Below are 26819 nucleotides of genomic sequence, written 5' to 3' on the forward strand. Positions count from 1 at the left end.
AGTTCCTAACAGTGCACCTCAGTGGAGGGAGGCAGGAGATAGGAACAGTTAAAAATGCTACATGTTCAATATTAACCATATTGTAATGTCCTACTTCCTAAGTTGGGCATTGATTTAATGAGAGATTTATTTCATCATTAAGTTTCATAGCCTACATATATGTTATAATACATAAATCTATTGGTAAGTAAAATATATAAAGAAGAAAGAGACCAACCAAGGAAGACAGGCCTTCTTAACTCCACGAATCCTGAGTATGTGGCACTGAAGATGATCAAAATGTAAAGGAATATTTTGCTTCTTTCTTTGGACTTGAAGTGGGTTATCAGCCAAGCTACAGCTTGAAATTAGTTTCTTTCTGGAAATGGGCTGGCCTGTCCAACTTTCCATTAATTCTGTGTCAAAAGTGTAAGATTACAGAGTTACACTTTCCAGTTTAAGAAGGGGAACATTCAACTGTATACAAGACTATTGAATATAGCTGCAATACCATAAGCAATCCTTGGGACCATACTTTATGAGAAGGAAATACTAGAGAGTTTTTAGGGGAAGTTAATGTAGACACTGGGATGTCAAAAGTCCATTTCATATGAATGGCTAACTAAATCTGAATCTGAGATACTCAAATGAGAGAAGGGAGAGATTAGGAGAAATACAATAGCTGACTTCAAAAATTAAAAAGAAATGCTGTCAAGTTCAAAAATGTTAGCTTCACTGCATTAGAGTGGCCACCCACTACCAATGGATAGAAATGTATTGAAGCTGATTTAAGCTTTGAAAATTTAAATATCAGCTCACAGCAGCTAGCAGGATGACTAAGTCTGGATGGTGGCCTATTATAGTCCAAGAATCACCTTGAGCTTATAAAGAATGTTACCCTTCAAAAAAAGCTTAGAATCTTTGTTTTTCTTATAATAGATTAGATTTTATAATTGAGACCACAGGTTTAGTTTCTTTTTGGGGGGGGGGGGTCTTAAAAATATAATGCTAGGTCACATTTACCTTGAGATCAGTTATATCATTTATTTTTTATTTCTTCTAACTCAGTTCCAGAGATAGTGGTAAAGAATGAATGACTGCTCCTCAGTAACTACCTAACCCTATGGAAGTTTCTTCATCTCTCTGTACCTCAGTTTCCTCAGCTGTAGAACAGAACCTCTCTGTGGTGGGCTGAGTAATGGCCCCCCCAAATACGTCCATGTCCCACTTGCGGGAACCTGTAAACGTGTTATCTTATATGACAAAAGGGACTTTGCTAGTGTTATGAAGGATTTCACAATGAAGAGATTAGGTAGGATTATTTGGTGGGCCCAGTATATTGTGTTGTTTTTCTTTCTTATTTGGTGGGCCTAGTATAATTGCACAGGACCTTGTGAGGGGGATGAAGAGGAATCAGAGGTGGAGGAGAGGGTTAGATGCTGAGGGAAGAAGAGATTGCATGACATGGTTTGAAGGTGGAGGAAGAAACTGCAAGCCAAGGAAACAGGCAGCCCCTACAAGCTGGAAGAGGCAAGGTAATGGCTTCTCCCCTTAGAGTCTCCAGAAGGAACTAGGCATGCAGATCCCTTGACTTTAGTCCCATAGAACTCATCTCTAAATTCTGACTGCAACAAGGGCAGACCTGACCTGACCACAGCAACAGAATACAAATACATCATCTCACAGGGTTTTTGTGAGGATCACAATGAGATAAACCAGTAAAAACTCTTGGCTTCTATTAAAGTTATCATCCACCTAATTTACCCAAAATGAAGGCTCAATCTCATGAGTAACTGTATCAGTGTATCCTGCATTATTTTCCCTCAAGGACCATTTTGTGCCTTCGTATATATTAACGAGGTGGGGAAAGGATTCTGGATAAGACACAGTTCACAGCCATTAATGGTGAGGGTCTTGACAGGTGCTTGACTTCCCCCGGCCTCGTTCCTCAGTTATAATTAGAGGCTAGATCCTTCAAGCTCTAAAATTCAATGACTATATACTTAAGTAGCCAGTAACTGCTTTCCGAGTCTACCCGCCCCCACCCCCTTTCTGGTTTAACCTGTAGCTAGTGTCTGAATTATCTAGTGCCAACTGCCCCTAGGTTATCTTTGCTTTGGGCACTGATTAACCAAGCAAGCCTAATTCCATGATTAAAATAAAAAGCAAGATGAAAGGAGGTCGAGCCATTCTTAGCTTAAATTTGTGCTTAAAAATTCAATGTTTTACAAAGAATGTTCTTAGCAAAAACTCCTAGCTCTGAGTTCTTATAGATTTCCCCTGGGTCCTTCTGTCATTAATTCAAGACTATCGCTTTCAAGAACAGATTGGCTGGCCATCCTCACCAAGTGCTCTGCCCAGGCTCTTATCCTCCTAAGTGGCAGGACGTTTGACACACTTTCCTTGTTGCTAAAGGTGTAGATAACAGTACCCGGGGATCAAAAATGACCAAAATAGAACAGACACCAAAGGGCTGTTGAACACAACCTCCCTTTCATATCTCTGCTTTTTCCAACTCACCATGGAGAGAAAGCCTGTGAAAAAGTTTTGTCATCTATAAATTATTCTGCAAATGCAAAGAGTTCCTTTTCTTTTTAACCCTCAATATGGGGTTAGATGTCATGATAGAGACACAGACAACACTCAGCTGACATACAAAGGAACTTCAACATGAGAAAATCCAGAAAACTTTATAAGGTAGTTCTGAAAGAATAGATCTTTGCCAACTAGAGAAAACGAGGACATTTTGAGGGAGAAAAGATGGTATGTGGAAAAGGCAGAAAACCATCCTCTAAAAATAGTGAGAAGTTAGTGTGTCTGACACGTAGTGGGGAGGGACAGACAGTAGTAGGAGAGGGGGCCAAGGTCTGCCACTGCAGAGCTATGGATGCTACGTCGTGCATCTGAATTTTATTGTGTAGAGTTCAGCGATCAAAAAGACACCCATTTCTGGGGGTGGGGGGGCACATTCAAATTTGCTTTTTAGCAAATGAAAACCAACTCCAACATGTTGGAACAGTCTAGGCCTGAGATAGGGGCTACAGGACAGGGATGGATGGGAGCAGCATTTCACTGAAAATCACTCGGATGGTAGGGAGAAGTCAATAGTGACCTGGAGGTTTCCAGCTTGGATGATTAGGTGCCTGGTGCCACTGGAAGCAAAGAGGGAGGAAGAGAGAACAAAGTTTGGAACTACAAAAAGTAAAGTTAAAACACTGGGTAGATAGAAGATGAAGAGACAATCAGAATGCTAGAAAACCTTTAATATCACTTAGGCAAAGTGAGGCAAAGGATTCAAGAGACGTGTGGGCAGAGGGACAGAGGAGGAGATAAATAGAAAGGTCAAAGGAAGCGAATGTAGAGAAATGAGCAGGGTGCTAGTCAGCTGTGCCTAGAGCTGGGATGAGGTCCAGGAGACAAAGGACAGAAATAGGTAGCACCGAGCCACAGCAAAACCCCAAGACACATGAGCATGCCTCTATGAAGACGAACATTTCTTCTCTCCATAACGTGATAACTCTAAACGTTCGGCATACGCCTTGCACAAGAGAAGAGCTTGGTGTGTTTGCAACAAGGAGCCAAGGGGAACGAGAACTTCCCATACTCTGAGGCCGGAATGCAGGGGCCAGCCCTAGCCACAACCACTCAAGAACTTAAAACAAATCAGTCCCCAAAGTATTGAAAGAGCAAGAGAGGAAACAATGAGGGATGTGGGCCCAGAAACAGAAGCGATGCCCACAGCAATGTACGTATACGAGCATGCTTTGCTGGACTCCTCCTCCTCAGCCCCTCCACGCTGTTTAGGAAGGATAGATGATTATGCCCCAGTATGATTAATTCTCTTTCACAGAAGTCGGAATTAATTGCAGCTTAAGTGACTAGAGAAATCAAAGAACTACATGAGGGTACACATAATAAGCCTTAAATGTGCCCTTAAAAGCAGTGGGGGGGACAAAGCAAGGACTAGAACAGAATTAAAAATGACACTTATGTACTGAGAAGGGGGTTAGACAGACCCCAGGGTGAGTCAGACAACAATAGGATCCCAGTTTGAGGGAAAAGAAGAGAAAGGGCTACTATCGGAATAACAATGTTGGCGTATGTCCGGGGGTAAGTACAGGAAGCGAGCCTTCCCCACAATAAGGAATATGCGAAGGAGATCAGAAGAGCTACTGCTTTTCTAAGAAAACACGAGAATAGAAGAATAATAGCAGGAGACTGAGTCACAGAAAGGACAGCCTGACACTGTGAGGGGTGTAGAGACTATAGAAGTACCACTGGAGATTCTCTGGGCCTCAGGGACAGGTTGGCAGGATCATGCCGTGTATAAACACACAGCAGTCAAGAGGGCAAGCTTTGATCTGCGACTTGACTTCTACACGGTGCCGTCCTGCCGACCTGTCCTGAGGCCCAAAGAATCTGGAGTGGTTCTTCTATAGTCTCTACATACCTACTATGTATACATCTGTATATAGATATAGACAGAGATATGGATATATTTTTTGACATATATATGTATATACATCTATATGTATACATATATGCACATGCATGTACATGTATACACATGTGTGTGTGTGTATTTATTTATTCATTTATTTCAGAAGGTTCACTCTGGGCCTGGCTGTCAATAATACCAATTCAGGGGCGCCTGGGTGGCGCAGTCGGTTAAGCGTCCGACTTCAGCCAGGTCACGATCTCGCGGTCCGTGAGTTCGAGCCCCGCGTCAGGCTCTGGGCTGATGGCTCAGAGCCTGGAGCCTGTTTCCGATTCTGTGTCTCCCTCTCTCTCTCTGCCCCTCCCCCGTTCATGCTCTGTCTCTCTCTGTCCCAAAAATAAATAAACGTTGAAAAAAAAAATTAAAAAAAATAATAATAATACCAATTCAGGTTGTCAGGAAACCACTGTACGTCTCGGCATTCTGGAACTGCCTGTGAGCACTGATTCTGAGGTTGCAACACTATGCCTGGAGAACCTGGCATCTCTGGGACGGGTGGCCTGGAAGATCACCTGTATCGAACTATTTCTATCCAGCTTCTCCAAGCTTCTCTAAGCACTGGAAGTATATTAATAATAATGTAGACCTGCTGTCACTACGATAAAAAAAATCAGCTGATCGTTTCCTACAAAGAGATACATGTGGAAGCATTTCCAGCTCAGCAATCTGGCTGATGTATAAGATCCATTGGAAAACAGGCATTCTTAAGTCTCATTGAAAAGTATTGATTCTGGGGCACCTGGGTGGCTCAGTCGGTTGAGTGTCTGACTTCGGCTCAGGTCATGATCTCACGGTCTGTGAGTCTGAGCCCCATGTCGGGCTCTGTGCTGACAGCTTGGATCCTGGAGCCTGCTTTGGAGGCCGTGTCTCCCTCTCTCTCTGCCCCTCCCCTGCTCATGCTCTGTCTCTCTCTCTCTCAAAAATAAACATTAAAACAATTTTTTTAAAAAGAAAAAAAAAGAGAAGTATTGATTCTAAAAAGATTATTTTGCCTCTGCATCAATCATATATATATATATATATATATATATATATATATGGACTAGTCTCTTTTCTCACTGAAGCATAAAAAGGGGTAACAGATTTTTGTTACTTCCCTGTTTTTATGCAAAGGTTCTGCTGTTTACAAACCCCAAGCCAGAAAGGAAATCCAAGGAAGAAGATGAACAAATGTTTGGGCCCAAAGAACAAATGTTCCCAAAGAACAATGAGTTCACCTATACAACTGTGTCCCTCCCTGGTGACATGGACCGTCTCCACCTTAAATAGTTTTTATGTGTGTTTGTCCCTCAGCACCTCAGTTCTCCTACTATTTTGCAAGCTCTTGAGGAGGGCTTTTCTTTTTTCTTTTCTTCTCTGTTTTCTTTTCTTCTCTTCTCTTTTCTTTTCTTTTCTTTTCTTTTCTTTTCTTTTCTTTTCGTGTTTACTTATTTATTATGAGAGAGAGCACACAAGCACAGAAAGAGGTGCACAGAGAGGGAGAGAGAGAGAGAGAGAGAGAGAGAATCCCAAGCAGGCTCTGTGCTGACAGAGCAGAGCCTGACATGGGGCCCAGACTCATGAACTGCAAGATCATGACCTGAGCTGAAATCAAGAGTCGGATGCTTTAATTGACTGAGCCACCCAGGCACGCCAAGAAGCAGTAGTGCATTTTAAAATAGTATCTGAATAATATCCCATGTCTGTCAACGGCTATATACTTTCATAGGATGCCCTGTCTCACTTGATCTTCATGAGCCTGTCAGGTAGGGCAGGCCCATTCCACTCATTTCATACATGAGGAAATTGAGATTAAAAAGGTTAAGTGACTTGAAGGTTACATAGCTGTCCAGCTGAAATCCAGAGCCACGAATTGAGCACGTCAATCTAGACCCCAAACCAAGCCTCTTTTCCCCACACCAGGTTCTTCCTCCTCTTCTCCCACAAGCCACCTCACATGGCTGGTGATCGCCAGGTACTCATTCCCAGCAGGATGTTTGGAAAGAAGAGCAAAGGAGCAGAAACATAAGGCAGCTAAAAGGAGAAAAGGAGATGGACACCAACTGGTCTTCACGTTTGTCTAATCTGACAAGTGCTGGAACACTGATGCCCAATAGGGAAAGCCTCCGGTCTTTTCAGCTCCAAGAGAGGGTCAGGTGGCATCGCCATTGTCAGAGGAGAAACAAAGGAAGTTGTGTGCATGAAGTGTGTGTGTGTGTGTGTGTGTGTGTGTGTGTATACACACGCACATTGTGTACTTTGAGGGATGAAGTGGTATTGTGAGAACCATAGAATCATTGATTCTCGGGGGGATGGCCTCTCAGAGGGCATCTCTTCCAGTGTTGCTGGAGAGGTCCTCAGACATGCCAGAAAGCGTGAGCCTGCTGGGTGTGCTTCTGGCAAAATGACCTTCTCTTCACCTAGTCCCATAATATAAACACAGAGGATGATATCTTGGCCCAGTTATGAGCACTGAGTAAGAGGGTAGATGAAAAGGCAGAACCTCCTATAAGCAGAGGGGCAAGAAGTTATAAATGCCCAAAGAAAGGCAAAGGTAGGGGCACCTGAGTGGCTCAGTCAGTTAAGCATCGGACTTTGGCTAGGGTCATGATCTCATGGTTCATAAGTTCAAGCTCTGCGTTGGGTGAGCTCGAGTCTTGCTTCTACCTCTTTCCCTCTCTCTCTCCCCTTATCCCCACGTGTGCTCTCTCTCAATAAATAAATAAATGTATTTTTTTTAAAAGGCAAAGGTAGTGTCTCAGATAAGGAGCCTTAGAAGCAAACCTTGAGATGACAATTCCTGCACCAGTCAGGGCTCTTAGTGGAAATGTATGAGGGAGCACAGGAGGCATGAGGGGGTAGAGGGGAAGACAACAGAGATGTGATGCCAGGAAAAGTCTAGCCTGATCCCACCAGGGGTGTAGATTACTCCTCAGAGGTTGTCCTGCACGGAGACAAGGGGACTAAGCCCCCATATCTCTGCATCAGCCGGTTATTGGCCATCCCCCAGGGATGGGTGCTGTAACCCCCCAGGCATCTTTGGATAAGGCAGACAGCATCAATCAAGGGCAATTTTAAAGGGGAGGGTGCAGATGTGAGAGGCTGGCAGCCAACAGCCACAGCAGCTGGAGCATGGGTCTACTCGCCAGTGAAGGGGATCTGGGTGGGACAAGACCAGCATCTGCTACAGGCAATTTCTCACACCTAGAGGAATCTGCATTCCACAGGGGTGGCCTAATTAAGGGGTGGATACTGACTCTTGGGGAACTTTGGGCAACCTGGGGGACCCGATCCTCTGCCTGGAATTATGCTGTGTTACCGCCTACTGTATGAAACCACGCACATAAGTTTCTATACTCTTTACCTTTAATGAAATTTTCTTGCCTCTATATGTTTTGGTCTCTTTTGGTCCATCATTGGCTCACTGTGACAGTGCATTCAAAAGACCTCTTCGCAAATCTGCTAGCCTTTATTCGTACAGCTCAGGGACAATGAGCCCAACAACTCCCAAAGGCCACTAACTCTATTTTGTTAAGTACATGTCAGTAATTACTTCTTTAATAAAATAAAAAATCTATTTCCCCATAATTTCCATTCACCAAGGTTATAGAAAGGAAGTCTAATCCTTCGATGCCTTTTCTTTCACGGACAAAATATCCACAACTCAGATTATTCCACAATATTGTACTCACATACTAAAATCTGCTCACTCATCTGGTCCCTGCCCAATGGAGAAATTCCAGTTTGTCTATGACTCCATTAAAAGAGGTACCCAAAACTACCCCACCCTCTAGGGGTGACTCACATGGAGCAGAGGAGGACTATTCTTCTTGTTCTAGACACAGCAGTTCAATTAATAGAATCTAAAATTAGCTTCATGATTCAAATAAGCTCAGCTTCAAGCCTTGATATACCACTGGTTTATATTCACTTGTAAACATCTAATCTAAATATTTTTGCATATGTTGTCTGTCTTACCTACCCTATCCTTAGATTCTAGATTGATTTTCCCCCCTTAACTGTAGGGCTTTTTACACCTTAATGCCTTAAAGTTCATCTTACTAGAGTTGGCCTGTCAAACCCACCTGAAATGGTCCTTTTGGATGCTAATTCTGTTACTCAAAGCATTTTCCATGCTTCCAGGCTCCATGTCAACCACAACTTTGATAAATGTGCAATCTATATCCTCACCAACATTATTGATAAAAAACTAGTATCTTGAGAGAGCCAAGGGTGAATCCTCATAGCCGACCATCCTGTAGTTCTCACGCAGCTTAATTCATGCTTGTTCCAAGACCCCCAGTCTAAATTTGACAATGAATTCACTCTTTCAGATATGTATTTGGATATAGTGAGTTTTGAAGAATGTAAAATAACTAATTCATAACATATTTGCACTCACATTCATTTAACAGAATATAAAAACAGAATATGATGCTGGAAATAGATTTATGGATAAAAGTAATCCGAAGAGACAAAGACCATATCAAGAGTACGATTTCAGAATTTAAAAAATCATGTTCTCCCACACAGAACAGGACGACAATTTCGGGGAGGCCAGAGGGATGGTAACTTAGCCCTGGATGGGGACACATGGACATGGTGGCACCAAAGGAAATGGGTGATGAGTGGAAGGCAATAACTGACTAATTGCATTGCTTTGCTATAGCTACACAGCAAATTACCACACACTTGACACCTTAAAACAACAATATTTATCATCTGACAGTTTCCATGGGTCAGTCCCATGGCTTAGGTCAGCTTGGCCCTTTGCTCAGGATCTCATCAGGCTGAAATCAAGGTGTTGCTGGCACTACAAAGGCATCTGAAGCTCAAGGTTCCCTTCCAAGCTCCCTGGTTGTTGGGAGAATTCAGCTCCCTGGATTGCAGGACCAAGGGCCACCTTTTCCTGATGGCCGCCAGCTGGGGGCTGCTCTCAGTCCCTAAAGGCACCTGCCATCCTCTGCCATGTGGCCCTCTCCACAATACCACAGTTTGCTTCTTCAAGGCCAGCAGAAGACTCTCTGCTAAGATAGAGTCTTATGTGGTCAAAAGAGTGACAGTCCCATCATATTCACAGGTCCTGTCCCCAGCAAAGAGCAGGGATCGCAGAGGGCATGCACAGCAGGAGGTGGGCCCTCTGGGGGGGCATCTGAGACTTCTGCCTGCCACAATGGTTAACACCGTGAGGCCTGGTGAAGAATGGTGGGAGGATACGGGTCTGGAGAGGCCTTCTCTGTGCCTGCCATGAAGTTTGAACTTTACCCCAAAAGCAACGGAGGCACAGTGAGGAAGGCCTCTCCCTTTGGGGAGGTACAGGAAGATGTTGCAAGCAGCAAAGGTTAAGAAAGTATTCTAGGAGGCACAGCACTCCAAGAGAAGATCATGGAATCAGCGAAGGCAATAAATGTGAAGCACAGCACGATATACACACACACACACACACACACACACACACAGTGGAATCGCCTGTTTGCAATTTAGCGCCTCACTTGCCTACGTGACATGACTGTCAGAGAGCACATCTACCCCTTGCCCCTGCTGCTGCTACGATTAGGTGCGCCCTTCACATACTGGGCAGGAAAAAACATACATATTTTGCATCATTACAGAACCCTCTCCAAACAAACAGCCTGTCTAATTAAGATACCCTTGCCACACCTCCCCAAATAATAATACTTAAGCCATTCCTGAAAATCGCTGGCTTCCTCAAGAAAACGCCTTTATCTCTGACTTTTGGAATACAGCTATCAGCAGATATGTGAGGACCCACACAGATGGGAGAAGCATGTGAGGAACCCCTGCGTTTCTACCAATGTGGATTTTGAACAGATTAACTGTAACTTCACAGTCTGTTTTTTTTTTTTTTTTTCCTTCTAATACCTGGAGTATCTTTTACTGAGAGTGTCTGGTTCTTCTAAAGGCTGGACACCCTTGCAAACATCACAAATAAGAATACTTTAATGTTAGGGGCCCTGGGTGGCTCAGTCGGTTAGGCATCCCACTCTTCACTTTGGTTCAGGTCATGATCTCACAGTCAGCGAGTTCGAGCCCCGCACTGGGCTCTGTGCTTGACAGCGTGCAGCCTGCTTGGGATTGTCTCTCCCATTCTCTCTGCCCTTCCCCACTTGCACTCTATCTTTTCTCTCAAGAAAAATGAAAAGAAACTTAAAGCAAAAGAATACTTTAATGTTCCACTTGTCTTAGAATTTTCCACTTACAACGGTATCTATAAACCGCAACGTTGAGAACAGCAGCGGTGTTGATTATCAAATATAAAATTGAAAGTAGCTAAAAGCTACTTCCTACATGCCAGGCACTGTTTTCAGGGCTTCATATCCTCACATGCTGATGACAAAACTATAACATACAACATCTGAGTAACTTGCTGGAGATTACATGGGTTGTCAGTGCCAGAGCTGGGATGTGAACCCAGGCAGACTGGTCCCTAATAGCTCACAGCCTTGGAACGACACCAGCTCCTTTCTTAAGGGTGACCTTTGAGGCACCCAAATGATCTCTGACTACCAATGACTACTTTCGAGGTGGCAGAGTTAACAGTATATAAAAACTAGGGTCTAATGACTACCATATTATGTTACAGAAGTGAGAGGCACCAAGACAGTAGGATAAATAAACCCAAGAGGTAGTTCTTTAAAATAAGTCAGATAAACCTCGGAATTATACAGTAAACCAGGAAAAAGAGAGAGAAGCACAGATATAAAAAAATCTTAGAAATTGTAAGAGAATACTGTGTTCAATCCCATGCTTATTATTTTAAAAATACTAACACAAGGGCAATGTTTACATACAATGTGAATTACCAAGATCAACACAAGCAGAAACAGACACGTTGAATAGAACAAATAAGGAGAGAAACAAACACCAACAAACAGAAAAAAAATCTTAAGAAGTTATAAAAGCATTATCTCGTTCAAAAAATAATCCAGGCATAGAAAATTCCACAGGAAACTTCTTTAAAATTCTCAAGAAAAATAGAATTCCCATTACATTTTTTTTTCTGTTCACAGCACAGAAAAAAATAAAAACTTCCCAATCACATTATGAAGTTAAGCATCATTTTGATGTAAAAACTAACAAGACAACATAAAAATTCAACGTAAGACCAGCTCATGCAAATTGATGCAATAATCAACAAATATTGAATACAGCAATGAGTTATGAAAACATTTCATCGTGACCAACTAGGCTTTACTCCAAGAACAAAAAGATGATTAAATATTAGGAAATTTGTGATGATAGTATATCATTTTAATAGATCAAAGGCAAAAATTACACAATAATTTTTTTAATATGATACTCTATATCAAGTCTGGTGAAATGCAAACAATTCTCATTGGATACTCACAATATCCTTACAAGATGTTTATATTATTATCCTCATATTACAGGATAAAAAACTGAAATTGGAAGAAGACAAATAACTTACTCAGTGTTATATACTTCTAAGAGGAAGATATGTAATTTGAGCTCATGTCTGTCTGGCCATAAATCCTATATTCTGGCTTCTGTGTTATGTTTTCATATAAAGGATAACCTACCAAAAATAAATCTTAAGGCATTTTACAACATTTCAAAACCCCTTTTGATTAAAAAAATACTTGCAGCTTATTAGGAATGCAATAAAATCACTTAACATGGTTGGAAAAACCCATCAGAAAGAAAATCAGAAACAAGATAAGAATAAATACAATTAAGTATATTTAACACTGCTGTGGAAATTCTAGTTTATGCCATAAGATGTAATTCTGAAATATGAAGTATGCTCTTTAGAAAGGTAATAGAATCATTATTTGGTATAATATGATTGTTTACTAGGGAAACTAAAAAGAACTAGGTAAAAAATAATAAATAGAATAAAAAACAAAATATGAAAACTGATCTTTCATATAACAGTAATTACCAATTAGAAAACAATACCTAACATCCCAAATATAGCTAAATAAAAAGTATATAATACTCAAGAATAACCTTCAAAAATATGCAGGACTTATATGAAGAAATAATTTTTCTATCACGTCAAATAAGACTTGAAAAAACTGAGGCATATTGTGAAATGATTGAAAATTGTAAAGATACAAAATCCTTCAAAATAATTCATAGTTTGTATATAATTCTATGCAGAATACACCAGGATTTTTATAATCAAAAATTAATTCCAACATTTGCCTTGAAGAATGCTCAGATGACAATTGCTAAGGCACATTTAAAACAAAATAATGAAGGGGTTAGGGTTTGCCATATCAGAAATGGATATGTGTTATAGAAAATATAATATGATTCCCCTATAACAATCAACAGATAGTAAAAAAATAAAATAAAAAGAATGGAGGGCCCAGATACAGAAATGTATTTGCCAATTTAATCAGAGATAGATTTAATCACAACTCAATGGAGAAAAAAGGGATTATGCAGTAAATGGTGTTGGAATAACTACTTGAATAGTTAAAAATTATATTTCTACCTCATATAATATGTCAAACTAAAATATGGATGAATTACATATTAAGGTAAAAAATAAAGTTATAAAGGATTATGAAAAATCTAGGTGGTTATTTATTACATATTGGGCCAAACAAAGAATTTCCAACCATACGTCAGAAAGCAGTAACATATTTGGCTGCAGTAATTAAACATGAAAAAAGTCATGTCTTAGCACAATACTTCAAATTAAAAGGCAAACACCCAACTAGGAACATAATTTCCAGAGATAGGACATATAAAGAGTTTAACACAGTGCATAAGCAAAATATTAACACCTCATTGATAAGTGGGCAAGGAATATAGATGAACAAGTTATATAAGAATTACTATAAATGTCCAATAAGTGTTGAAAATTTTTTTTAATGACTGATGCTTAATTCTACCAAGTGTGAGGAGAGACAGAAACTGAGACTGATATACTGCCAGTGTAAGCGTAAATTAATACCTTTGGCCACATCGGAGAAGAACTATAAACATGTTCACATCCTCTGATTGCATCTACTATTATGTAGAAGCAAGAAAGAAAATGGCAAAAGATGAAATGCAAGGCTACATCATTTTTTCCAAGAGAAAGCATGAACATTCAGCTATAGTTGTACATCCAAAAGTCCAACATTATACAGTCATTAAATAATCATGTTTTGAAGAATATTTAATGCCATTGAGAAAATGCTCCCTGTCAAGTGAACACAGGTAAGATATAAAACTATACCTAGACTATGGTCCTGATTCTGTAACATAATAATATATACAGAGAAAACAAATTGGGTAAGAATGTGGCAAAATGTTGCAGTGGCTATCTCTGAATATTAGAGTAGTTAATCTTTATTTTCTAAAATAAACATCAGAATGAAATTTATTTTGTGAAGAATGAGAACAAAACAATGATTGAGAAGAAAAACAAGAAGCTGGACCCATTGGACATAACCTCCTAAGGAAATAAAGAAGTCCGCCTTTTGTATCCCTCTCATTTTTACTGCACAATCTCAGAGGGAAATGGTGGAGTGGATAGCTCATAAACCACCTTAGCTTTTAAAAGGAATCATCCTAGAAGCCATCTCTCCATCAGCTCGGGCTAATTCTTTCTTTACTCTTTCCACTCTGGCCTTTTCCCATTTAACTCTGCCAACCTCCACTTTCTTCCCACTCAAAGTCTGGCCACAATAAAACAATCCCAACATAGGAAGCAGGTCTGGGGGGAAAGTCAGCATCCTGAGTGATTATTGAGGGAAGGATCTGTGTTTCTGCAGAAATGCATTTTGCCTCTGCTAAATTATCATTTCACAACACTATCCACCACGGAAAGACTTTTCTCAAAAAAAAAAAAAAAAAACCCTCTTGAAAACTCTTGAAACTCTTGAAAACTCCTGCAAAGCCTACTGCAATGATGGTATCAGAAGTCCATTTATTCTTTATCAGCATAATTCAGGGCGTTTACTAAAACTCTTTCATCCAATCTCTCAGTGATATTCAGCAGATATTTACTGGGTATTCTCTAGGGTTAGAGGAAATATTGTGGGTGTGGGAGGCTGAATAACGGTCCCTAGAAATGTCCACATCCTCATCCTGGAACCTGGGAATTTGTTACATTACATGACTAAAGGAACTTTACAGATGTGATTAAGGTAAAGATCTTGGGATGGAGACCTTGTCCTGCAAAATCTGGATGGGCCCAATATAGTCACAGGGGTCCTTATAAGGGAAAGAGGCGGGAGAGTCAAGAGAAGGAGATGAAAAAAGACAGAAGCAGAGGTCAGAGTGATTGCAGCACCATCAGTCAATGAATTTGAGCACCTGAAAGAAAAAGCAAGCAAACAGATTCTCCTCTATAGTCTTCCAGAAGGAATGAAACCTGGCTGACCTATTTTGAACTTCTTATTATTCACTTAAATCTGGAGCCTCTCTTTGTGTGGTCTTACAGAAAATTTATCACCATTAAAGCGTTTCTTGTTTTTGCCAGAATTTCCCAGTGTGTTACAATGAAGCAAATCCTGTGAGCTGTCCCACAATTCTAAAGAGTCCTCTAATCAAACGTACTGTGATACCCTCTTGGAAATCCACAATGTACTTTTGCATATTAAAGACTAAGTAGACTTTTTCACCTTGTTTAATCTGGAATTTTCCAAACTTTGACCGTAGAGTTTTAAACCTCTATTTACATCAACATCATTAACAACAACAAATATTTATTGCTCTGTATAGCTGCCATGTGCCAGGCCCTGGTCTGGACCCAGGAACACAGAGAATGAGCCCATTCTTTAAACTACTTCATGGAGTTTAAACACGTTTAAACAAATTGATAGACTCTGCCAATCCCTATATACTTGAAACACACTGTTTCAAGTTTTTAGTTATCTTTATAGATGTGGTTTTTGATTTTTTTAATCTTACCCAACAGGACGTTAAATTCCTAGAAAGCAGGTATATTTCTTTACAAGGCCATCTTCTGTAGCTCTTCCCTCAGGGAGCTAATATTCCAGTCAGTGAGATTTGCCTACATTCAAAAGAAAAAGGATATTTTGGGGAGAAAGATAGGGGATTTTTGTTATCTAATCTGACAAATAGATTAACATTGAAAGATTAAACGGATTGTCCCAGACTGTTTTACTGAAGCGTCCCTTGACTATATGTCAGAATTTCCCTGAACAGTATGAATTTTTAAAGCCATGAAGGAGCAGTCACACTTGGGGTAACCCAGAGTTCATAGATAGCGTCTCCTTCTTCACTTCCATCCCTCCACCATTTCCCTCCCCTCTGATCTTATTCCAAGTCTGAGGTCTCAATGGTGGTATTTCTTTGACTTATAAAATAGTCTAGTGGTACAGTGGATGTTTTGGGTCATCACTGCATAATATTATCATAAGTAAATAATAAGTATTGTAAGTAAATTAAAAGAATTTACAAGTAATTAGAAGTAAATAAATAATAAGTAATAATGTTAAATAGTATTAATTACACCCCTTCTTTCCCAAAGGGAATAAGGAACAGCTCAATATATACTGCGTTTCAGGCTTCCTGCAAATGCCTGATACCATTGTTCTCCTTGCAAAGTATTTTTTGCAACATTCCAGTCTCCCGTGATCATAGGAAACACGATTGTGCAAATGTTGCCTCTCCTTTTATAAGAAATCAAATAATTTTAAAACAGAGGTAAATGAAAACTTTTCAGCAACATATATTTTAATTATAAAATTAGGAAGAATAGCATCCCCATTCCAATTACTTTTCAACTCAAATCAATAGAACGTCAATTAACTATGTTTTTTAAATTCAATCAAGAAAAAAAATCTGAAGCATTTGAAGAATGCTATAAATTATAATACATTACCCTGAGAAAAACCCACTGATGCATTTTACATATTATTGAATATTCTTTACAATCTGCCATTCTGTAACAATTAACTAGGTTTAACCATTAAATAAAGAGAAAACAACACACACACACACACACACACACACACACACACACACACACACATTGAACTCCTGAACTTAAAATGATCTCAACAAATCAGACCGGTCTAAGTGAACTTTAGTAAACCTAGGGAGAGAGCTTTCTCCTGCCATGGCTTTCTTTGCAGTAATGGGGAAAGTTTAATCCTGGAGGGAATGTGTTTTGTTTTACCTTGTCCTGTTAATACATTAATTTTAAGTTCAATTACCAGCTGTCATTTTTCACTTATATAACCATTATGACGCAGGGTTATCTTTATTTCTTCCACTTTACTTCTACTTATCCTGTGTATAATCGGTAACACAAAACCCCCTTCTTAGGATGAATGGTGGTGGTCCCCCTTAATGTAAATTTAAGGCACTAAACACCAACACTCTAAGGACTGAGTTCTGGAGGGTAAAGGATGGGCAGGGATTGGATGATAAATCACCAATGAAAGCCATTAGAACGTGTCAGTGATTAGTGCTCTGTAAATGGCAAGGGGAGTGGAAAGAAGGATTCATATTTCAGTTGTCACCTAAATGGCATCACGGGATTTTGAACTACAAAGAGACAAAGAGTTGGTTCTTGCTGCCCAACAAGACTGCTACAGGTTTCAAAGAAAGAGAGTATTTGTCACCAAGACTACTTAATTCAGTAAGCATTTATTAAGTACCTACTGAATGCCAGTCACAAAGCCATAGGGGAAACTATACCTGCTTGCTTGCTGGGTGAAACTCCACGGAAGAGTAGTAGTATCAGCTTGAAGAGTATCAAGCTAGTAAATCATTCAGATGACCCAAACAGGACATAAATAAGTCAAAGGCAAGACAGATTAGTCAGGTCTCTTTCACTGATGAGAATTAGAACCCCAATTTTCAAAACCTAATCAAAAAAGGAGCTTTAGTGGAAGGAATCTGAGGCATCCTCAGACTGTGAGTAATTGCACGAGTCAGGCTGCCAAGATGCCCACAGCACCTCCATCTCTCAACTCTGCTTCTCCCTATTTCTTTCTTTCCCAGTGACAGATGGCGTTTTCCATAACTATGGCCAGTTTCAACCTGGCTCCTACCTGCTCTGGTGAAGTCACCAGAGAATGCCTGAGGCCCACCCCATCATCCCTAATCACATGGACCAGCAGAACACTGATGTCAAAACACATGTGAACTGTGCTTTCCTCATAGTGCTTCCCAATGTGCTTTTGAGTTCAAACAAGTGTTCGTATTTTTGTGTGCAACTTTTTCTTGTTTAAAGTTTTAGTGGCATGTATAACATAACACAATGAAAGCCATGTAATAAAAATACGTGTAGGTCAAAGACACTAGAATTCTAAGTTGTATTTGGGAGATGGAACTATAAGTGATTTTTCTAATTTGCATTCTCCAAACGTTCTGTAATATGATTAATCTAATGATGAAAAATAGTATTGCATATTTTAAATTACTTTTAATGTTTATAAATGCCTAAAATGTGTCTAATTCTGAGAAGTGATTAATATAATCTACATTTTGGTGATGAAAATAGCAATGTTTTCTTATAAAAGTCTTCTCTCTTTCGAGGTAAAAAATATCAAAGATGTATCTTTTCCTATATGTAATAAAATACGAAACTATTATTAATTGTGAACATCTTAGGACTTTTGAGAATTTAAGGAAAATCAAATTAACACTATCACAATCTAATTTCAATGATCATCAATAAAAACAAGGGTATAACCTAACACCTATTTAAAAAATACTTGCATGTATGAAAAAATCAGCATAACTACAAATAAACACAAGTCAGGGGTCAAAATGCTGTTGCAAAGTTCTTTAAAAAGCGTTTGCTGGTTGAATGTTATTTAGCCTTAAGTAGGAAGGAAATTCTGACACATGGTACAAGATGGATGAACCTTCACAACATTATGCTAACTGAAACAAGCCAGTCACAAAAAGACAAATACTGCATGATTCCATTTATATGAAGTACTTAGAGTAGCTGAATTCACAGGGACACAAAGTAGGATGTGGGTTGCCAGGGGCTGGCAGGAGGGGATATGGGGAGTTATTGTTCAACGGGTATAACCTTTCAGTTTTGCAAGATGAAAAGTTCTGATGACGGACGGTGGTGATAGTTGCACAGTACAGATGCACTTAATACCACTGAATTGTGCATTTAAACATGGTCAGGATAGCAAAAGAGTCTCCAGCAAAATAAATAATTATTGCTCGATTCTGACAAAGGCAATACTAGCAAAAAAAGGTACAACAAAATGGAACTTTACAACATTGATAATATTAATAACCACCTGAGATGACTATATAATTTTCAGAGAAAAATGCTATCAAGTAGGAAAGCTAAAATACACAGATAAGCAGGTCTTTCCCTGGTTTGTTTCATCAGATGTGGGAGCAGCCTTAATATATATGTCCTTATTAAAAGAGACATGTTGGGGCGTCTGGGTGGCTCAGTCGGTTGGGTGTCCAACTTCGGCTCAGGTCTGATCTCATGGTTCGGTTCATGAGTTCAAGCCCCGCCTCGGGCTCTGTGCTGACAGCTCAGAGCCAGGAGCGTGCTTCAGATTCTGTGCCTCCCTCTGTCTCTGCCCCTCCCCCGCTTGTGCTCTCTCTGTCTCTCAAAAATAAATACACATTTAAAAAATTAAAAATAAATAAATCAATAAATAAAAATAAAACAGACTCGTTTACTTACACCCCATCTTGCCAGGACCACAACCCGGAAGTTCATTTCCTGAACTGAGATACACACCCCATTACGCACCCACTGGTCATGAGCATACAAAACTTATAAAAAATAAAAATATTGGTCCTTGAACGTTTGCAACAATTTCACGTTGTCTGACGAAATATATGTTGAAATGGTCAAGAGTTAACAAGCCCAGAGTACAAAAATCTAATATTTAAAGGTCCTTTCAGAGAAGAACAGTCCTGCAGCTGCTTTCAGAGGGAAGGAGAATGCAAGCTAGCAGATGACAGTGAAGGATGATGTGCCACCAGTTAAAAATAAATGACAGAGGAGCCCACACAAAGACAGGCCAGGGAGGTATGAATTTAGAGAATGGTGAACAAACCAGCCAAAATAAGGTCAAGGACAAAAGTAAGACAGAAGGAAGTCAAAGCATGTATGGCCTGAGTTTGAAGGTCAAGGCAGGTTCTGAATCTGGCAGAGGGGGACTGATGGGAAGGCACACGGCTGGCTACAGGAACAACAAATCACTGGCCGCAAAGCCAGTCAGTGAAAAGCAAAGGAAAAGGACGACAGGGAACCAAAAATTCCTGTAGAAATGATGATTTCACACTCTCGAATATAAGCTACCTACAGACACGGTTTAGTAGAGATATGGTGAAAACTGTATACTAGTATGATGGATTTTCTTTGCTTTAAACCTCATCCCCGCTGTTTTCATGGGTTCACATATGCACGACCCATTTCTGAGATAAGGGCAGGCCACTCTCACATTAAAATTGAGCATGTCACACCAATGCCACAGCACCCATTCCCAGGAACGTGCAATGGCCAATTGATAGAAATGGGCTTTTTGACAGGAAACTCCCAGGACCCAGTAACTCATGATGGAGAACACCACCAGAGAAAAGATAGCAGTACTATATTTTAGCTCAGCAGGGAAAGTAACTCAATTGTTCTCCCTGATTATGAATAGACAAACGTTTCGTCCAACAGCTGTAATTTGCAACGGAATGTCTTATGTTCTCTCCTGAAAACTGAGTCAGGTTAATGGTTTTCTGCATGCTGCAGAAAACACACATTTATTTCACGTTTATTTTCACATTTTATTATTAGTATTTATTATTATTATTTTCACATTGTATTCACATTTATTTCAGAGAAGTAAGTAAAGATTTTTCAAAACGGGCTAGCCATTTTAAGAAATATAAGACATTGGTCAGTTAAATACTACATATATATACACACACATATACATTTATATTTATATTTATATATGAGAATATCTTAAGTCAAATGAGGCTGAGATTTTTTGCATAAATGCTGGTTTTAGTAATAACTGTAAAAATGTGGAAAAAGAGAAGATTAAGAGTGGATGAAAAATAGGAGGTTAAAAAAAAGATACTAACTTGGCTTTTTGGTTCGTAGTTGCACTAACTGCTTTGATTTAAAACTATTGATTATAGAGGTTGAAATAAGACAGACATCAGAAGAATGAGCAAAGGAAGGAAGGGAGGAGGAGAGAGGGAGGGAAGAAAGAAGGAGGGAGGAGAATTAGCTAGCTAGGTAGTTACTTAGGAAGGAAAGAGGAGGAAGGGAGGAAAGGAAGGAAGCAGGGAGGAAGGGAAGGAAGGGAGGGAGGGAGGGAGGCAACTAGACCTCTTTGAACAAAGCATCACAACTTAGTATTTAGTATTCTTACTTACACAATTAAAAATTTTGTCTAATTCTTTAAGAAATAACTTCCATGGATATACTGTACAACTGCAGCTCAGAGACCTTGCAATATTTACTCATATTCTGAATAGTCTTTGCATTAATTCTTGAGAAATAAAGAGGGGATACTCAAAAAGTGATTCCTGCAGAGGGGTGGGTACCCGGACAGCAAGATCTACGTCAGACCCCGTATTTCCAGATTGGCAACCCTCACAAAAGCTGACTTGTCCCAACATTTACTCTGCCTTAAACTTTGAGTTTTAAGTTTCAGTCTGAAAATTACTTTCTTACAAAAAGTTATTTTACACTCTTACCTTTGTGCCTTTGTGTACACAGTCTACAATTTTTCAGCAGCATTCTTTACTTTTACTCTTAAAAGTGTACCACCTGATTTATCATGGAGGTCTTTCAGTCTCAGTCATGCCAGCCCTGCACTCATTTTTCCTAAAAACTCAGAGATGGGTTTCTGTGTTCTGTAATAATGAACTTCATCCTTTTGTACAAATTAAACCAGGCATAATAAAGCAGCAGGTAAATGAAAAACTAGATTAAAAAACAAAAACGGAAACAACTGACCAATCTACAGCAGGCTCAGCTTTTTTGAGAGAGAGAGAGAGAGAGAGATTAAGGTGCATGCAGGCAACTGGTATGAAGGTCACCAAACAAAATGTTGCAATCTTAAAGTGCCATGGACGTGTAGACCATGTTCAGCAGCAGCTCCTCATTCGTGTGACTCTTTACTCATTGTGATCATTCATAAGTGTACATTATGATGGCATGCTACATTTGCAGTAACATGTTTTAAAAATTAGGCATGTTTTTTCCTTTAAATTCAAATAAAAATTCTTAACGTAACTTTTTAAAATTTGGCTCCCCAGACCCAGCTTTCGTTAGAGGAGAAGTGACCTGCCAGCTCAAAATTCCATAAACGGTTTCTTCATGACAGATAGGAGCTTTGATAAATGTGTCCTTTAATTACTCACTATGTATCTGCTGACGGAGTTTAAATTACCAAATCGTTTTGGTCCGAAATTTTCGGATTTTCACAGGAAAGAGCTGAAAGTCAGAAGCTGACACATGTACCGTATGTACCTTGAGCTTTCTAAGTCAAAGTCAGGAGGAAGCATTCCTTGTCCGGGGACCTCCATTCGTCTTCTGTCCGCTCCTGACCTGCTCTTTTCCTCTTGGCAATGACAGCTCCTTGCAAAACAAATAGCTACCCACTCTGAAAGGAAATGCTCATCCTCTCAGTCCATATTGCAAGTACTAAACAACCTTGAGAGTCATCTAGGGAGTGAACTAGGCTTGCAGCAGATAAGCACAAAGCCGACCTTTAAACCCCAGCCTTTAATAGAGCATTGGGTTATTTCACTGTGTGTTTGCTCAACAGTTTCAGGGTCACAAGGGTCTGCGTTTACTGAGGTGGGGCGAACCCGGGAACCTTGCTCCAGCTCCCACATTGCAACTGATAGAAGAAGGTTGGGGGCTGGGCTAGTAGAGGCCTCAACCCCCATCCCTAAGTGTACCCAGTATCACAGGCTGTTAGAACACATTTTTTAGCATCTAGAGATCATTGGAGGGCACAAGTTGGCTGACTGGCTCTTAGCTACCAGCTTTAGAAAAAATGAGAAAGACTCTTGGGGACCCAGGAGTGGAAGATTTTCTTCTTTGCTTTCACCTTGTCACAGTGCCATACTGAGTCCTAGAGCTAGAGAGAAGAGGAGAAATCAGTAATACCTGTCCTATCTTTGTTAAAAATATGATATTTTATTCATCATGGACTTTTTTCACCAATTTTGACTTGTCAAAATAAGACACTGAAATGTTTATGTTGATTAACTTAGTTTTTTGATGCCCAAGGTGAGTGAGGCCTTGTTCACCTCACCCTAGTACTCGCCCTGCTCCGCACCTACCTCACTGTTCCTATCTTATGTCTGACTCTACAAATGGAAGCAGATCTAGGCAGGGTGTTGGAGATGCTTATAGTTGATGCAAGAAGTGGAGACGAGCCCAAAGCAGACAAGAAAAACATTAGTGAACATCTACCACGTTCCAGGTTCTATGCCAGGCATTTATTTACATTCTTTCAGGTCCTCACCCATGAGCAAGACATACTAAAATCCATTCGAGGAAGCTGAGGTTTTGAGAAACATGCTTCCTTCCACTTTCCTTCACCCCAGGAACTGGCCCTACAAATTACCTGGAATTCAAGACAGAAAACTGAGAGTTGTCCATGATTCTTCTTGAACCGATAGAATCTTACTGCCAACACTTCTAACTATCCGTGGCCACCCAGCTTGTAAGTGGGGGAGGAAAATTCAAAAGATGGTCTATTTGAGGACAATCTCCATAGTCATTGCCATATTTGCCACCTCTCCAAAGCAAGTCACTGAATGTTTTGATGTGCCATTGGCCAGTCCAGGACAAGGCTGGATCACTTTCAAGTGCTGACTGTTCTGCAAATTTACTCAGTACATTGTAGTTCGATCTTGAACGCAAGCTCTATCTCTGGCCCAGGACACCACTCTGGGCACCAGATTTGAGCTTTCTCACATCTCCACTTGGATATCTCATATACATCTCAAACTCAGACATCTAAAACAAGATACAAACCATCATTTGGGAGCCTGGGTGACTCAGTTGGTTAAGTTTCCAACTTTTGATTTCGGCTCAGGTCATGATCTTGCGGTTCGTGAGATCTAGCCCTGAGTTGGGCTCTGCACTGTCCGTGCAGAGCCTGCCTCGGATCCTCTGTCCCCCTTCTTCTCTGCTCCTTTCCCACTTATGTTCTCTCTGTCTCTCTCTCTCTGTCTCTCAAAATAAATAAATGCACATTAAAAACAAAAAGATCCAAACCATCATCAAAACCTTTTCATTTACATAGCAGAAACAATACCAACACTTATTAAAGTGTTCACTATGTGACAGATATTCTTATGACGCATATAGTGCATTACTGACTCATTTAATTTTCATAACAACACTACAGGAAGATTCTTATTATTATTTACATTTTACTACTGAGAAAACGATGGCATAGAGAAGCTAATTTGCCCATGGTCATATAGCTTGTAAGAGGGGAAATTCTTATTTTAACCTAATCAGTCAAGCTTTAGAACACACACTGTTAACCATTACACCATATCTTCAAAATAATTTAAAATGCATTCATCATATTGGTTTTCCAGCACCCCATCTTTGCTCAAGCTACTGTCACTGCTTGCTTAAGCAAGTTCAAAAGCCTCCTAAATGGTCATCTTGGTTCTCTTTCTACCTCACTTCCACACAGCAAGAAGCAGCCAAGAGGGCTTTTTTTAAAGTTTATATCAGATCATGTCATTTCCTCTGCTAAAATCCTCCAAATCATTCAACTACTTTCTGAATCAAATTCAAACTCCTGAATGCGGCCTACAATCTGTTATGTGAACTGAGGCTTCTGCCCTTTTCTGAGATATTATCTCTTACCATTTTCCACCTCACTTACCACCTGTCGCTCCCACTGGCCTTATCTTTCCTTGGACCCAGGAAACTCTTTCCTGCCTCCTGGCCTTTGCATATGCTGCTCTCCATGTTTGCAATGCTCTCCTCCTCCCCTGGCTGGCTTCATCTAAACCTCCATATGTCTCAGCACACTTCCCTGACCTGTTAGCCTAAAATAGAACTCCCTACTATTCTCTCTTAACACCTGTTCTTTTCCTTCACAGCAATTTAAAAATGTTTAAGTCTAGATTTATTTGTATTTTTACTTGATTATTGTCTGTGAGCTCCATATGAGACAATCAAGGTCTGTTTTATCTACCACCTTACGGCCAGCACCTACCCCAGAGTCTGAAGTAGACAGTACAGTTAATTTTTAAATGAATGAGTTAATCCTGGGAAGCTCATAAATAATTAACATCATTGATTTTAGTAAGAGAGATCCCTAAAAAGAAAGAAAATACGTATACATATATATATGTACATACATACACACACACACATATGTGTGTATGTTATACTTCTTTGTTTCTAACATGTAAACAAAAATTATGAAACCAAATACTCAATCTTTGGAAAATACATAGGAGGTAATAAACAAAAATTCTAAAGAATGATTTTGAAAGACCTTATAGCATATCTAGCTTTTTAAAAGTTCTTGTGTTGTTATCATGACAATCCCAGTAAGATGGGACCCAAACTCTCAACTTTTCTTACTTAATGAGAATACACAGTGGCGTTCTGTAACTATCAATGATAAGCTATGGGAGTTTCAATCACATATCTTTTGACTACTTGTTTCTCTTCATAACTTAGAGACTGGTTTTTTTCATTGCTGCCAAATCTATCATCAGGAAATAACTAATTTTACATTGCATGTGATTTTCTGTGATCCTGTTGTGTCATAGATGTTTTAGGAATAAAGATAGATTCTTCACGCCTCTGTATAATAGATAATTATTTGGATTAAGATCAAGTTACCTGTTCTTTAGGATTCCAATACTTCTAAAAAAGTAAATGAATGCATTCAAGAATGGAATTTGTATTTTATTCGGGACATATGGCGGAAAAACTTGGCAAATCATATATCTGATAGGGCATTCGATCTAGAAATATATAAAGAATTCAATAATATGAAGACAACACAATTTAAAAATAGGCAAAGGATCTGAGAGGACATTTCTCAAAAAAAAGATACAAAACTAATCAATAAGCAAACATACGACAAGATGCCGGACATCATTGGCCAGAAGGGAAATGGAAATCCAAATCCCAGTAAGATACCAGATACTAATAATCCAAAAAGTGGAAAATATTAATTGCTATTGATAATGTGGAGAAATAGGAAACCTTATATTCTGCTGACAGGAATGTAAAATGCTGCAGCACTTTGGAAAACAGTCTGGCAGTTCTTCAAAAGATTAAAAATAAAGTTACCATATGACCCAGCAATTCTACTCCTAGGTAGGTATATACCTAAGAGAAAGGAAACCATATGTCTACACAAAAACTTGCACATAAATGTTCTTATCAGAATTATGCATAATACCCAAAAAGTGGAACAACCCCAAGTTCATCAACTGATGGGTGGAAAATAAAATGTGATACGTCCATGTAATGGAATATTATCCAGCAATAAAAAGAAATGAAGTGCTGATACATGCTACATAACAGATAAACCTTGGAAATATTTAGTTAAAAAATCCAGTCACAAAAGACCATGTATTATTTGATTCCACATATATGAAATTTCCAGACCAGACAAATTCATAGACAAAAAGTACATTAGTGGTTGCTTAGGGTTGGGGGTGAAATGAGGAGTGAGTGCTAACGAGTACCAGATTTCTTTTGGGGGTGGTACAAATGATCTAAAATTAGTGGTGATGGTTGCACAGCTGTGAATATATTTAAAAAACATTAAATTGTACACACGCTTTAAATGAGTGAGTTGCACGGTATAGAAATTATGTCTCAATAAGGCTGTTAAGAAAAATAATGGGATACACTTTTTACTACTCTTTAAAACTAGACCTATGTTTGGAATTTACAAGGGTGGGTATGGCTTAACCAAACAGTATCTATAATTTGCTTTCAAGAAAAGAAGATGAGTTTTAGATGCAATTTAAGAATTTATGATCTCCCTCTCTTAAAATTCCTAGTCTCTCATCTGACACTGTTTAGAGGCAGACTTAAAGTCCTTGGTTCAGATATATAGGTTTTTAAGAGTGGGGCAAGATGTAAAAGATGATGATTTTAGAGTAAGAAAAGACTAAGGCCCCAAGTGAATAAACACCTTTCCCAGGATTATAAAAGTAAGGAGAAAGAGAATCAGAGCTTTCCAGATTGAAGCTTTATTTTTAATTTTTCAACAGCACTATATGAAATGCAGAGCAGTGAATGGCATTTTCCAAAATGGCACCAGCCCAAAGTTCTACACAACTAAGTCTCATCTATGGAGAAGGAATTCCACTCAATGTATGAAAAGAGCAAGGATGAAGTCCACACAGTGATTGCTTCTTCTTGATTCATTCCTTCAATCAACTTTGA

General features: G+C 39.4%; 1 protein-coding gene across 13 annotated transcripts in view; it reads right to left on the reverse strand.

Moving 5' to 3' along the window:
- THRB (thyroid hormone receptor beta) overlaps window positions 1-26819 on the reverse strand; it is a 388247-nt gene that overhangs the window by 324597 nt on the left and 36831 nt on the right. For 2 of the 13 annotated variants that reach the window (XM_045436323.1, XM_045436312.1), the window contains exon 2: window positions 15353-15455. The exons of 9 other annotated variants lie outside the window; for them this stretch is intronic. The gene's annotated coding sequence lies outside the window, so the exon portion shown is untranslated. Of the gene's footprint in view, window positions 1-15352; window positions 15456-21109; window positions 21279-21887; window positions 22079-26819 lie in introns of those variants that run through there. 2 more of the 13 variants (XM_045436315.1, XM_045436317.1) reach the window with 2 other exon arrangements.

The sequence above is a fragment of the Leopardus geoffroyi genome, chromosome C2 (assembly GCF_018350155.1).
Source record: "Leopardus geoffroyi isolate Oge1 chromosome C2, O.geoffroyi_Oge1_pat1.0, whole genome shotgun sequence".
Taxonomy (NCBI): domain Eukaryota; kingdom Metazoa; phylum Chordata; class Mammalia; order Carnivora; family Felidae; genus Leopardus; species Leopardus geoffroyi.